This window comes from Podarcis raffonei, chromosome 2, assembly GCF_027172205.1.
Source record: "Podarcis raffonei isolate rPodRaf1 chromosome 2, rPodRaf1.pri, whole genome shotgun sequence".
Lineage (NCBI taxonomy): Eukaryota > Metazoa > Chordata > Lepidosauria > Squamata > Lacertidae > Podarcis > Podarcis raffonei.
Window position 1 is genome coordinate 6,212,431 of NC_070603.1, and position 13,019 is coordinate 6,225,449.

The window sequence follows — 13,019 nt, forward strand, 5'->3', positions numbered from 1 at the left end:
CTTCAGATCACAAACAGAGCTGACCTCCTTTTTTTGCACCCCACTGTCTTCTGAATTATTATAACACCAAATTATTATTTTTTATGTGTATGCAATTATACATTTTCTTTCTTTGTATCTCTGTGACTTCCCTCCACCTGTGCTTAGCATCATTTAATTATTTTTATATCATTTAATATTGTGTTAAAGAGATACATTATACATATTAACCCATAAAATCTTTGTTTTATTTTTTAACCTTAACTTTGCGAATTTCAGTCTATGCATATCAATAAATTTATTTTGGAACAATGTTTTGTCATGTATTCTTCTACATACTCCCATTCCTTCCTTAATTTCTGATTTGGTTGTAATCTGATCGCTGCCGTCATTTTGGCCAGATTGACAAACTCACAAAATTTATTTTGCCATTCCACTACTGAATGAACAAAGTCTGCTTTCCAATTTTTCGCAACTGGAATTCTAGCAGCAGCTGTTGTGTATAAGAATATTTTTTTCTTGTCATTGGGGATGTCTTTTGTCACTACACTTCTTGCCTTTTCTCGAATGTTGTTTTAAACATCTTTTTTGGTTCTTCATGGATACTACACCAGAACTTTTTTATTTTCTCACATCCCCACCATACATGATACATTGTTCCTTCTGCCTTCTTACATCTCCAACATACATTTGATTTTAATTTATATATTTTACCTAATCTGGCAGGGGTCATATACCACCTGTACATCATTTTCATCCGATTTTCCTTTATTGTGTAACCAGGGCCGTCTTTAGCAGATGTGGCGCTGGGGTGCAGATATCCTTCCAGCGCCCCCAAATTACCATGGATAGTGGGAGAGTGAAGCTGCACACTGCCAGCCATGGGGGGAGGCACAACTCTCCCCCATGCTGCTGCGGGAGAGTGATCCCTGCAGAGGCTTGGGAGGGAAGCTGCACGCCCGCCAGCCATATGGTTGGTGGGGCGCAGCTGGCGGGTGTGCAGGGAAAGGGGAGGCCGGCGGCAAAGCTGCGCAGCTCCCCCACTCGCTGGGGCACCCCTGAGAGGCCACCGCCCTGGCGCGACGCACCACAAAACCCTATGGAAAAGATGGCTCTGTATATAACAGGCAGTCAATTTGATGTCTTGTTTCCACAACCTTTCCCACTGTTCCATCTCGATTGCATAACCGAAATCCTGGCCCCACCTAATCATGACCTCCTTTACTTCCTTATCCTTCAATTCCCATTTTAGTAATAAATGGTACATACGTGGCCACAAAACATAGAAGAGTATTGATTAATAAGAAATGATGAACAGAATTTATTTCTTCAGGTGGGTGAAAAGCCTTTGCTACAGAGAGGAGGGAGCCTTGCCTGGCAGGAATGCCTCTTACCCTCCTTCCTGCATCCTCTGTTGCCTCTGTGCATTCTGCTTGTTAAGAGGGACGAGACAGGCCATTTGTAGGGAAGGAACAGGACCATACAGGTTTTCTTGGGCTCTAGGCCCTCTTTTTATAAAAAATTATGGAACAGTCAAAGGTTTTGCCAAAACTCCCTTGTGGGGAAGAAGATTGCAATGCAAGCAACAATGAGAATATCACATTGGTGTAATGTGTGTGTGTGTGTGTGTGTGTGTGTGTGTGTGTGTGTGTGTATCCCTGGATGCCAAGATCCAAGTTTGGGGTTGGAGAGATTGTGGAAGGTAGATATTAAATTCACAGCATGCTGTAACCTTAGGGAGAACATCATGAAGGTGTTATATAGATGGCATCATACCCCCTTGAAACTAGCAGAACTGTATAAAGGAAGGTCACCGAGTTGCTGGAGATGTAAAATAGATGTGGGGTCATACTACCACATGTGGTGAACTTGTGCAATCATTAGGGGATTCTGGGATAATATCTATAATGAATTCCAGAAATTATTCAGACACACTTTAAAAAACAACAACAGAGATCTTTCTTTTAGGCATTTTACCATTAGAAATTAAGAAAGACATAAGACCACTGTTCATGTATGCCACCACAACAGCAAGAATTCTTGTGGCGAGGAAGTGGAAAAATGAAACAATACCGACAATCACAGATTCGCAGATACTCATGTTAGAATATTTACAACTAGCAAAACTGATGGAAAGAGTTAGAGGAGTAATGAACTAGAAAACATTTGGAGAATGGAGAATATTTCAGGATTATATGGGATCATATTGTACCAACCACACCATGTTATCAGAACTTGAGTGATCCTTTATTTTTTTTAAATAAATGTTTATTAAAGTTTTACAAATCAAAAAGTTCATCATTTCACATAGATCATTCCATTAAATAGAGCTCACAGAAAAAACAAAAAACAAAACAAAAATATATAACAAAAAAAAGAAAAAGAGAAAAAAGAAAAATCCACTTTTTAAAAATTACAAAATTCCATACCCCTCTGTCCTGACCTCCTCACATCTCCCTTTTTTGTGTTCCTCTTTATTTCAATCAAATTCAGCAAGTTCAAACCCTTATTCAAACCATGCTTAAATTATATTCTTCTAATTATTATGTCCCAAATTTTCATTATTTTAGCCCATTCCTCATCTTATATACTATGACATAATTTTATTCTGTTCATAACCCCCTTCTCCTTTTTAACATTCTTCTTTTCATTCACATTTAACCAAATCCCACAAGCCCTGTTACCTTCACTTCCCACATCATGTTAACACTCAAACATTTTGCAGTGTTTTTGTAAATAGTCCTTAAACTTTTTCCAGTCCTGTTCCATCAGTTCTTCTCCCTGGTCACGGATTCTGCCAGTCATTTCAGCCATCTCCATGTAGTCAATCACTTGCATCTGCCATTCTTCCACGGTGGGTAGATCTTGTGTCTTCCAATACTTGGCAAGAAGTATTCTTGCTGCTGTTGTTGCATACATAAAAAATGTTCTATCTTTCTTTGGCACCCGTTGGCCAACTATGCCCAAAAGGAAGGCCTCTGGTTTCTTAGGAAAGGTAAATTTAAATACCTTCTTCAGTTCATTATATATCGTTTCCCAGTAGGCCTTAACCCTTGGGCACGTCCACCAAAGGTGAAAGAATGTTCCCTCAGCTTCTTTACATTTCCAGCACTTGTTGTCAGGCAGGTGATAAATTTTTGCAAGCTTGACTGGGGTCATGTACCACCTGTAAATCATTTTCATAATATTCTCCTTTAAGGCAATGCATGCCGTAAACTTCATACCGGTGGTCCACAACTGCTCCCAGTCAGCAAACATAATGTTATGACCTATGTCCTGCGCCCATTTAATCATCGCTGATTTAACCGTTTCATCCTGTGTATTCCATTTTAACAGCAAGTTATACATCTTTGACAAAATCTTAGTTTTTGGTTCTAACAGTTCTGTTTCCAATTTTGATTTCTCCACCTGGAAGCCAATTTTCTTGTCCAAATTGTAGGCCTCTCTTATTTGATAATAATGAAGCCAATCTCGCACTTTGTCTTTTAATTTCTCAAAACTCTGCAGTTTCAGTCTGTCACCTTCTTGCTCCAAAATTTCCCAATATTTTGGCCATTTGGCCTCCATATTGAGCTTTTTCTGGGACTTAGCTTCCATAGGTGACAACCACCTCAGGGTTTTGCTTTCCAGCAAATCTTTATATCTTGTCCAGACATTAAACAGAGCTTTCCTGACAATATGGTTTTTAAATGCCTTATGTGCTTTAACCTTGTCGTACCACAAATATGCATGCCACCCAAAAACATTATTGAAACCTTCTAAATCCAGAATGTCTGTGTTCTCAAGAAGCAGCCAGTCTTTTAACCAGCAAAATGCTGCTGATTCATAGTACAGTTTGAGGTCTGGCAGGGCAAATCCACCTCTTTCTTTTACATCAGTTAAAATTTTAAACTTTATTCTAGGTTTATTGCCCTGCCAGACAAATCTAGAAATATCTCTCTGCCACTTCTTGAAACAATCCATCTTGTCCAAAATTTGCAAAGATTGGAACAAAAATAACATTTTTGGCAAAACATTCATCTTTACAGCTGCAATTCGACCCAACAAGGAAAGCTTCAAATTAGACCAAATTTCTAAATCTTTTTTTACTTCTGACCAGCATTTCTCATAATTATCTTTAAATAAGTTCAAATTTTTCGCAGTCATATTAATCCCTAGGTATTTCACTTTTTTAACCACAGTTAAACCTGTTTCATTTTGAAACCTGTCCTTTTCAATTGGTGTTAAATTCTTCTCTAATACTTTAGTTTTTGACTTATTTAATCTAAATCCTGCCACATGACCAAATTCTTTAATCAGTTCCAAAGCTCTTTTCATACTAGATTCCGGCTCCTGTACAGTCAAAACCAAATCATCTGCAAAGGCTTTCATTTTTTTTTTTATTAAATATTTATTGGTATTTTATAACAATAAAAAAAAACAGAAAAATAAACAAAATAAAAACCACACAAAAATACATAAAATTCAAAACTTAACAGAAAAAAAGAAAAAAAAACACATAAAGTTTCAAATACTTATTTTCCTTAACCTTATTTCTCAGACCTCCTCACACCTCCCCTTCTTGTATTCTAATTTAAATTGTCAATTCAGCAAGTCCTTAACTTATTTCTTCACCTTAGCTTGAACATTTGTTCTAACATACTATTATTTTACTTTACTTCTTTTTTCCATTTCCTCAATTTATTTTTAACAGCCTTATTTTCAATTAATTAAAAACAAACAAACCAATTTTGCCTTATCAAAATTACACATCAATACTTATACCTCATTAATTATTCTTAAACCTTTTCCCTAAAGTCGACCAAAATTTCCCTTCCACGATTTGCCCAATTTCCATACCACTAACAAAATATAAAAAAAAAGACAAAGCAAATTATACTTATGTACCCTTTGGATTCCCAACCTCCACCCACCCTTTTCCCGGTTCCAGTCCCCAACCAATATCCATCAGTCTTTATGTTATTTATTTAGCCTGGAGATCTCACGTCCGAGGCCCTTATATCTCTCTCAGTTCCTTTCTGCCGGTCTCTTTGATAGTCCTTGATGTTAAGCCCCAAGTCTCGGAGAGGCTCCGGCCCAACAGGATCCATGTTGCTTCCAGCCAGTCCTCCATACTTAAAAGCAAAGCCTATGGGGTACTCCAACTCTTGTTTCAAATTTCTTTCAAATCCAGATGTCCCCAAAGCTCCAACTTTCACCTTCAACAAATTTGTAATCCTCAGGTCTTCAGATCTCCTCCAAAGGGGATCTCTCCATTTTCCAGACTCCCATTCAGACCAGGCTTTCCGCATCCAATTTTTATTGTCCTTTTTTATCATCATGTCAGGCCTCATATTGCAACTCTCCTTTGACTCCTGCAAACCTCCAGCTCCTCCTTCATTTTCTTCAAAAACAACATATTGCTCCATCGTATCTACACTTTCAGTTTCATTTATTTGTTCAGTTGAATGGGCTTCCTGTTTCAAGACCTTATCAGGCTCAAAACTGTTGTTTACTGTCCAGTGTAGTAGTGAAACCTCTGTAGACAAAGCATTGCATTCATCTTGTAAGTTTCCCAAGAGAACAAGTGCTCTGTCCAATTCTGCTTGAATTTTACATGCTCCAGCCATTTTTGTGATGTAGTGTCCCTATTACCCCTCTAGGGGGATTTTAGTTCCTTAATATTCCTTTCAGCTCAAAACCAAAAGTCCAGTTATTTTGTATCAGCCCTCCTTATTTTCAACAAGTTATACCGAGTAAACCAGCAAAAACAGCAGAAACAATGTTCTCTTTTTCCAGCTGACAACTAGCTGACTGACAGCTCACTTGACAGCTGTCAAACTCTTCAATGCAACAGGCTTTCTCATAGGACGTTCCCGGGTCTAGGGGGGGGGTGAAATTTCAGCTCCCAAAGTTCTTTTTATCCTCCAGTAAATCTTCTTATAATGTCAAAACCGTGAAGTCAAGATCTTTTATTAAAAAACAAGAAACAGATTCTCTCGACCTTAGCTGCCCGGTCCTTTGCTTTAAATTGTTTACAAAGGGGGGGGGTGGACTTCCTTTTTAGCCCCTTCCCGCTCGTTCCAGATCCAAAATAAAATTTTTTTTAAGGTTCCAATCTCCGTATTACTCACGGGTTGATGTTTTAGAGTCCAATCGATCTTAGAAGAAGTTGGCGCTCTCTGTCAATGGCTTGCGGCTTCACTCCGTAGACGAGGGAGTACTCTCAGCACCACGCCTCACCCTGCCTCCGTTCCGAAGCCTTTAAAAAGGCTCCGTCGCGGATTGGGGGCGCGCGAATGGTGCCCGCTGAGTCTCTGTGTTCACAGGCATCCGCGCCTGTGATTTTAAGGGTCTCCGCTTCGCCGCAGCGGCCAGACCCAGACGCTACGGAGCCGATTCCCTCCGGAGCTCGGAGGGAATCCGCCATTAAACAATGGCGCCAACCCGGAAGTCCCATCTGCAAAGGCTTTCAATTTATATTGTTTGGCTCCGAGAACTTGAGTGATCCTTTAAACACAACAAATACCATTTGTAGAGTAGATCCTTCCAGTTAGGCTGGGCATGGAATATTTGCTCATTAAATTCAGAAAAAAGAGGAAAAATACAAGTACGTTTGCCCTTCTGTGTGTGTGTGTGTGTGTGTGTGTGGTGTGTACACACATCTACACACAAACACACACACATTTTTCTTATGTTCTGAATATAAAAAGACACTTTTATGGGCTTCTTATAAATGGAGAAAGAGGGGGGGGGCAAGAAAGAAAGCAAAAAGTGGAGCTATATTTCCTGATACGCACAATTGATTTGCTTAAATCGGAAAAACAACTCTTGATCTTGTACCTCTCATTGTATTCTCCAGTTCATCACATGACAAAATATGTCATATGTGTTTAAAAATCAGGTCAATAAAGAATCACTAAAGAATGGGAGAAATACATGGATTATTTAAAAAAAATATTTGCAAACATTTAACTACATTAGCAGGAAGAAAACAACACAAGAAGTTAAATAATAACTTATTTGGTAACTGTTGTTGTTGTTGTTTAGTCATTTAGTCGTGTCCGACTCTTCGTGACCCCATGGACCAGAGCACGCCAGGCACTCCTGTCTTCCACGGCCTCCCGCAGTTTGGTCAGACTCATGTTTGTAGCTTCGAGAACACTGTCCAACCAATTTGGAAACCAGACAGTAACAATTATAAGGAACTATAGGGGAAATGCAGTGATAAAAGTGAAACCAGAAGGTGAAATAGAAGGGGAAGAGGGAAGTCAAATTATGTTTTTATTTCTGAAGATGCACTACATTTTATATCTTTTGTTAAGCTGAAAACTCGAAAAATAAAATTAACAAACAAAACAAATTGGGTATTGGACCTTCAGCAAGTGGTGCAGTGATGGCAAAATAAGGCAAATGACCTGTTGGATGCTGATGCTGAGCTTGCACAATATTTGAGCTCAGTGTCGTTTATGTCTATAGATATAAATAAGATCACACTGTTCCTCTTCATTTGGTTGTTCAGTTAATAAGCAGCTAGCTAGAGCTATTGTTTTAGCTTGCCTCTGCTCCAAGCAGCTCATTGCTTCATGCAAAATTTCTCCTTCCCCTCAATAACACTGCGAGGGAGGATAAATAGAGCAGCGAGCTTCATGGTGGAGCAGGCGTTGGGATTTGGTTTCTCCAAGGCTTGCTAGGTGCCTGTGTGCCCTCACTCTTGCAAGCTTCTTCCCTGCAGGTTTCAGCCATGTGGCTCTACCTGGCTGCCCTGCTGGGGCTTTACTTCCTTCACCGATGGTACCAGGAGAGACAGACAGTGGAGAACCTGACGGAGAAATATGTCTTCATCACCGGCTGTTCCGCTGGCCTTGGGAACCACCTTGCCAGGCATCTTGATGCCCGGGGTCTGCGGGTGTTGGCAACCTGTACCACCCAGAAGGGGGCAGTCCTGTGGGAAAAGACAGAGTATAAGGGCCAAAGGCACTCCTGTGCATCAACAGCAGGGCAGCTAAAATCTCCATGGAGAATATGAATCATGCAGAATGTTATAGTCAAGGACACATATGTGAGGAATCCCCAATTAGATCTCCCAATACCTTTTTTATTTAGAAGTAGCATCAGGATCCACAGGCCTGTGTTGCTTTCAATCAAGGTCTCTATTGTGGAGTATCCATAATAAAAATGCACAAGTATGGCAGGAAAGTGCTTAATGTCACTTAAATAAATGTTTCATAAAAGTGCTATGAAACTCACTCATTCAAAAAGAACCTTCCCTTCTCTGCAGGTTAACATTGGAGCAGAATACTTAACCCACACATTTTTTAATGTTGGGTAGCTCACAAACACCAATGGGACCCCCTCTTCACTCTAAGCTCTCAAGAAGCATCTTCGTTCTTCCCTGGATCATGGATCAAGCAACTCTGATTGACACAGGAGAGACTCTGTAGGTTTGTAGGTCCAGATTACTGCCAGGGAAAGCATAACCCTCTGGCTGAGGGCTGGCCACCCTTTTCTCTCCACTCTTCACTCTCTGTTCACTTCAGCTCCCCCCCCCCGGATTTCCCCTGTCTGCTTTCCTCTCCCTCAGGCTTTGCGCATTCACTTGTGTCTGCACACGCGCACACATTAAATTAAGCCAATACAGTGGTACCTCTGGATACGAACGGGATCCGTTCTGGAGCCCCGTTTGCATCTAGAATCAAACATAACTAGTGATGGCACGTCTGCACACACGCCGTTTTTCGCCACTTCTGCGCATGCGCATGATGTCATTTTGAGCCTCTGCACATGCGCAAGCGGCAAAACACGGATGTAATGAGCTCCGTTAATTCCGGGTTGCCACGGAGCGCAACTCGAATGTGCTCAACACAAAGCGCATTCCACACGAGGTATGACTGTACAAGATTAAGCAACACAGCCATTGAGCCATAGGTTCATCATCGCTGCCCTGAAAGAGTGTGCTGGAGGACAAGCACAAACCTTGGTCCTTGCACAGATGTCAGAAGATGCCTTTAAACATAGCAATGGAAAATCAAAGACTGAACAATTATTTTTATGAGTTTCTTACCCCCTCTGTAGAACTTTCAACTGCTGGCAGTTGATGGGGTGTTGTTCCTGAACTTGGGTGTCCTTTGTGTTACACAACCAATGCTTGGACTTTTAAACCTTCAGTCCGGAAGTGTTGGAGGCCTTTTCCCATTGGCTGGGGGCATGTACCAGTTTCAGATTTCAGATTTCTTCTCTGCTTCTACCTCTGATGCCCTCAATAACGCTGCGAGGGAGGCTAAATAGAGCAGCGAGCTTCATGGTGGAGCAGGGGTTGGGATTTGGTTTCTCCAAGGCTTGCGAGGTCCCTGTGTGCCCCACTCTTGCAAGCTTATTGCCTGCTGGTTTCAGCCATGTGGCTCTACCTGGCTGCCCTGCTGGGGCTTTACTTCCTTTGCCGATGGTACCAGGAGAGACAGACGGTGGAGAACCTAACGGAGAAATATGTCTTCATCACGGGCTGTTCCTCTGGCTTTGGGAACCACCTTGGCAGGCATCTGGATGCCCGGGGTCTGCGGGTGTTGGCAACCTGTACCACACAGAAGGGGGCAGAGCAGCTGAAGAAGGTCACCTCAGAGCGCTTGAAAACCACCGTTCTGGATGTCACCAGTACAGAGAGCGTTGCGGCAGCGACGGAGTGGGTGAAAGATCAAGTGGGGAAGAAAGGTAGCTTTTTGTTGTGTTGTTTCCATGCTCTGGATCAGGCCAGGGATTATCTGTATCATCATCTGCTTATCTTTACTCCACTTTCCCACAAAATGTGACCTGAGTGACTCCCAATACAGTGGTACCTCGTGTTAAGTACCTAATTCGTTCCAGAGGTCTGTTCTTAACCTGAAACTGTTCTTAACCTGAAGCACCACTTTAGCTAATGGGGCCTCCTGCTGCCGCTGCACTGCCGGAGCACAATTTCTGTTCTCATCCTGAAGCAAAGTTCTTTACACGAGGTACTATTTCTGGGTAAGTGGAGTCTGTTACCTGAAGCATATATAAGCTGAAGCATATGTAACCCGAGGTACCACTGTATATAAAAAATAAAAAGTATGACCATTTAAAAAAGTATTAGAAACAACTAAAATCAATAAGGCAATGAATGGGGAAGGAATTCCATGGGGTCTCCTTAATTCAGCCTCTGTCAAGAGCTGCTAGGATTGCCAAATAACCTGAAAGATTATTGCTTTATGCCTTTGACAGCAGCTTGTTCTGTGAAGTCACACAGTGAAACTTCATTATGTATGAAGATAAATGTTCCTGTCTGATAATGTCCACAGATACAAGAGACCATAATCAATGCTGCAAGATTTTAATTTTAATTTTAAAAAAATTAATTAAAAATGATCAACCTGATTCTAAAAGCACAGATGCAAGATATCATAATCAGTGTTGCAAGATTTTAATTTTAACTGACAAGCAGCTGCAGGACCTCAAACTGATCAGCCAGCATTTGCAGTGTAGGAGAAGCCTCTGGAGTCATTTGGCTGATCTACATTGAATTTTTCCTCCTCATGGCAGCTGGGAAAGGAGGCAATTTAGATGGGGGGAAATACTTGGGAGAAGAAGGGAGCAGAGCAGTTATATTGCAATATCTTTTAAGATGCTTCCCATTTAAATGTGTTTGGGGAGCCCAGAGCAGAGAATATGGAAGGTATAACCTTCTGGATCAGACCAATGTCTCTTCTCAGCCACCATTCAGTTACCAGCAGATGACTTCTCGAAAGCAGCAATCAAGCGCACTCTCCCTTCCTGTGCTTTCCAGCCATCGGTATTTGGAAGCATTTCTGCTTCCAGCTGTAGAGGCCTGGACCTCTTCTGAAGGCCGGCGGGGGGCAAAAGTCTTCTCCGCTGTCCCGGGGCGATCTGAAAATGCTGGCGGCCGGCAGCGAAGGCTGCGCTGCCGCCCGCCAGCATTTAAAAAGCCCCCGGACAGCTTCGGGTTGCTGAAATTACACTCTGAGAGGTGAAGAAGAAGTTTTCGGCAGAGAGGGGTGAAGAGAAAGGAGACGGAAGTTTAAATCAATCAAACAAAAGCCTGGAAGTTCACAAAGCGGTGAGACCGTCTGTTCCAAGTAAAGCCTGCCTGCACTTTTCCCGGAGCCCGAATAGGGGAGGGATGGGGGACTGGATAAAGATTCAAATTGAGAGCCCTTCCCTCGAACAATTGATCGTGAAGAGGGCTGAGCTGAGATGATCTACTTGAGCCCTCAACAGGGGTAAATCTTTATCGGAATTTGACTCTTATTATAGCTCTTCAATGAACTGCGGAGAAATCCCTGGAGTTAAATACTCAGCTGTATAGCTAAATCATTGACTGTGGTAGGAAGTCCCCTTCTTCTCTCCTGTATTATTTACATTATTTAGCTCATATCTACTGCAGCTATGGGCAAGAGGAAACGCCTCAGAGAAGCAGAGGAATTACTGCTTCTCCCTAGCCCTAAGCTACAAGCGAAAGAAAGAACAGACCAGTCAAATTTTCAAGCAGCAGTTACTACATACAATAGATTTCTTCCACTAAGTGACTTGGATGTAGCTAATAACATTCCCAAGTCCCAAAATACCACCTTACACACTTGTAATCTAATGAGCACTCCCATCAAGGGCGGGCCCGATGTGGATGGGAAAAAGATCCGGGATAAAGAAAACCAGCTGGGAAATGAGTCCTCCCATTTACAACTAGTCATTAGGACACTGGACTGTATATTTAAAAAAACAATTTACTTCCCGGTTCTGGAGGAAGCTCATGAGCTTGCTGCAGGTCGAGGTGGGCTTCTCGACGGCGAGACACCCGGAAACCAACGGGCAAGCAGAAAGAGCAGTATACTCCAGCAGTACCTACGCTGCTACGTCAGCGAGAGACAGAATGATTGGGTAGAGAAACTAGCACTGGCAGAATTTGCGTACAATAACGCTGAACATGTGTCCATGGGAATGAGCCCGTTCATGGCCAATTATGGGTGTCACCCCAGGGCCTTCCCGGGGAGGGGGGAGGAAGCATGGAGTGTACTTGCGGCAGAGCAGTTTGTGGAAGAAATGGAGGCCTTGCACCAGCAACTCAAGATGAACTTGGAGCGGGCCAAGGAGGTTTACAAGAGGCAGGCAGACAAGCACCGTCGGGAGGGGGAGGCCATACGGGTGGGAGACCGAGTGTGGTTGTCCACCCAAGGGTTACCCTTTAAGGGAGGGTGCAAGAAGTTGCAGCCGAGGCAGCTGGGACCTTTTGAAGTAACACAGCAGGTGAACCCCGTGGCATTCAAGCTCAAGTTGCCTGACAGCATGAAGATACACCCGGTGTTCCATAGGTCCCTACTCACACCGTACAGGGAGGGGCGGGAATTTCCGGGGCGGGAGGGGGGAGTCACCACCCACCCGCAGGTAGAGGAGAGGGAACACCACAACCAAGCCACGGAAATACTCAATTCAAGGTGGCGAGGGAGCCAGGTGGAGTATTTGGTAGCTTGGGAGGGAGAACCCAGGTCAGAAAACACGTGGGTTCCCGCGGAACCAATCAACGACGGGTATCTTGTGGAGGAGTTCCACAGCCTGTTCCCAGATAAACCAAAACCACTAGCGAGATTCTGGGAGGAATTTGGAACCACAGACAACGAAGAGGACTTTGTGGGTTTTCCTCCCTCCGAAGAGGAGGGAGGGGAGGCGTCAGAGGGGGAAGAATCAGACTGGGAGGCCCACCACGCGGGAAGAAATCGGAGCAGGTGGGAAGAGGGCTTTGAATCCTCAGAGGATGGAGACAGCTCCTTCCGGGGGTTCCCCGCATCGCTGGCCAAGGAAGGGGACGAAGTTGGATCAGAAGGTCGGGCCTGGGGTGGAGGGGGTCCTGGGGGGGAGGTGGATGTCAGGGAACTGCCATCGGAGCTAGAGGAGGAGGCAAGGCTCCCGAGCGATGCTGGAGAGGGGCCCAGCAGGGGAAGAGGCAGCCCATCTGCTGGGGAAGGCAATCAGCGTAACACCAGGGGTGAAGGGGGGCTGATGGGGGAATCGGCGAAGGGGCTCCAGGACTCCTCGCC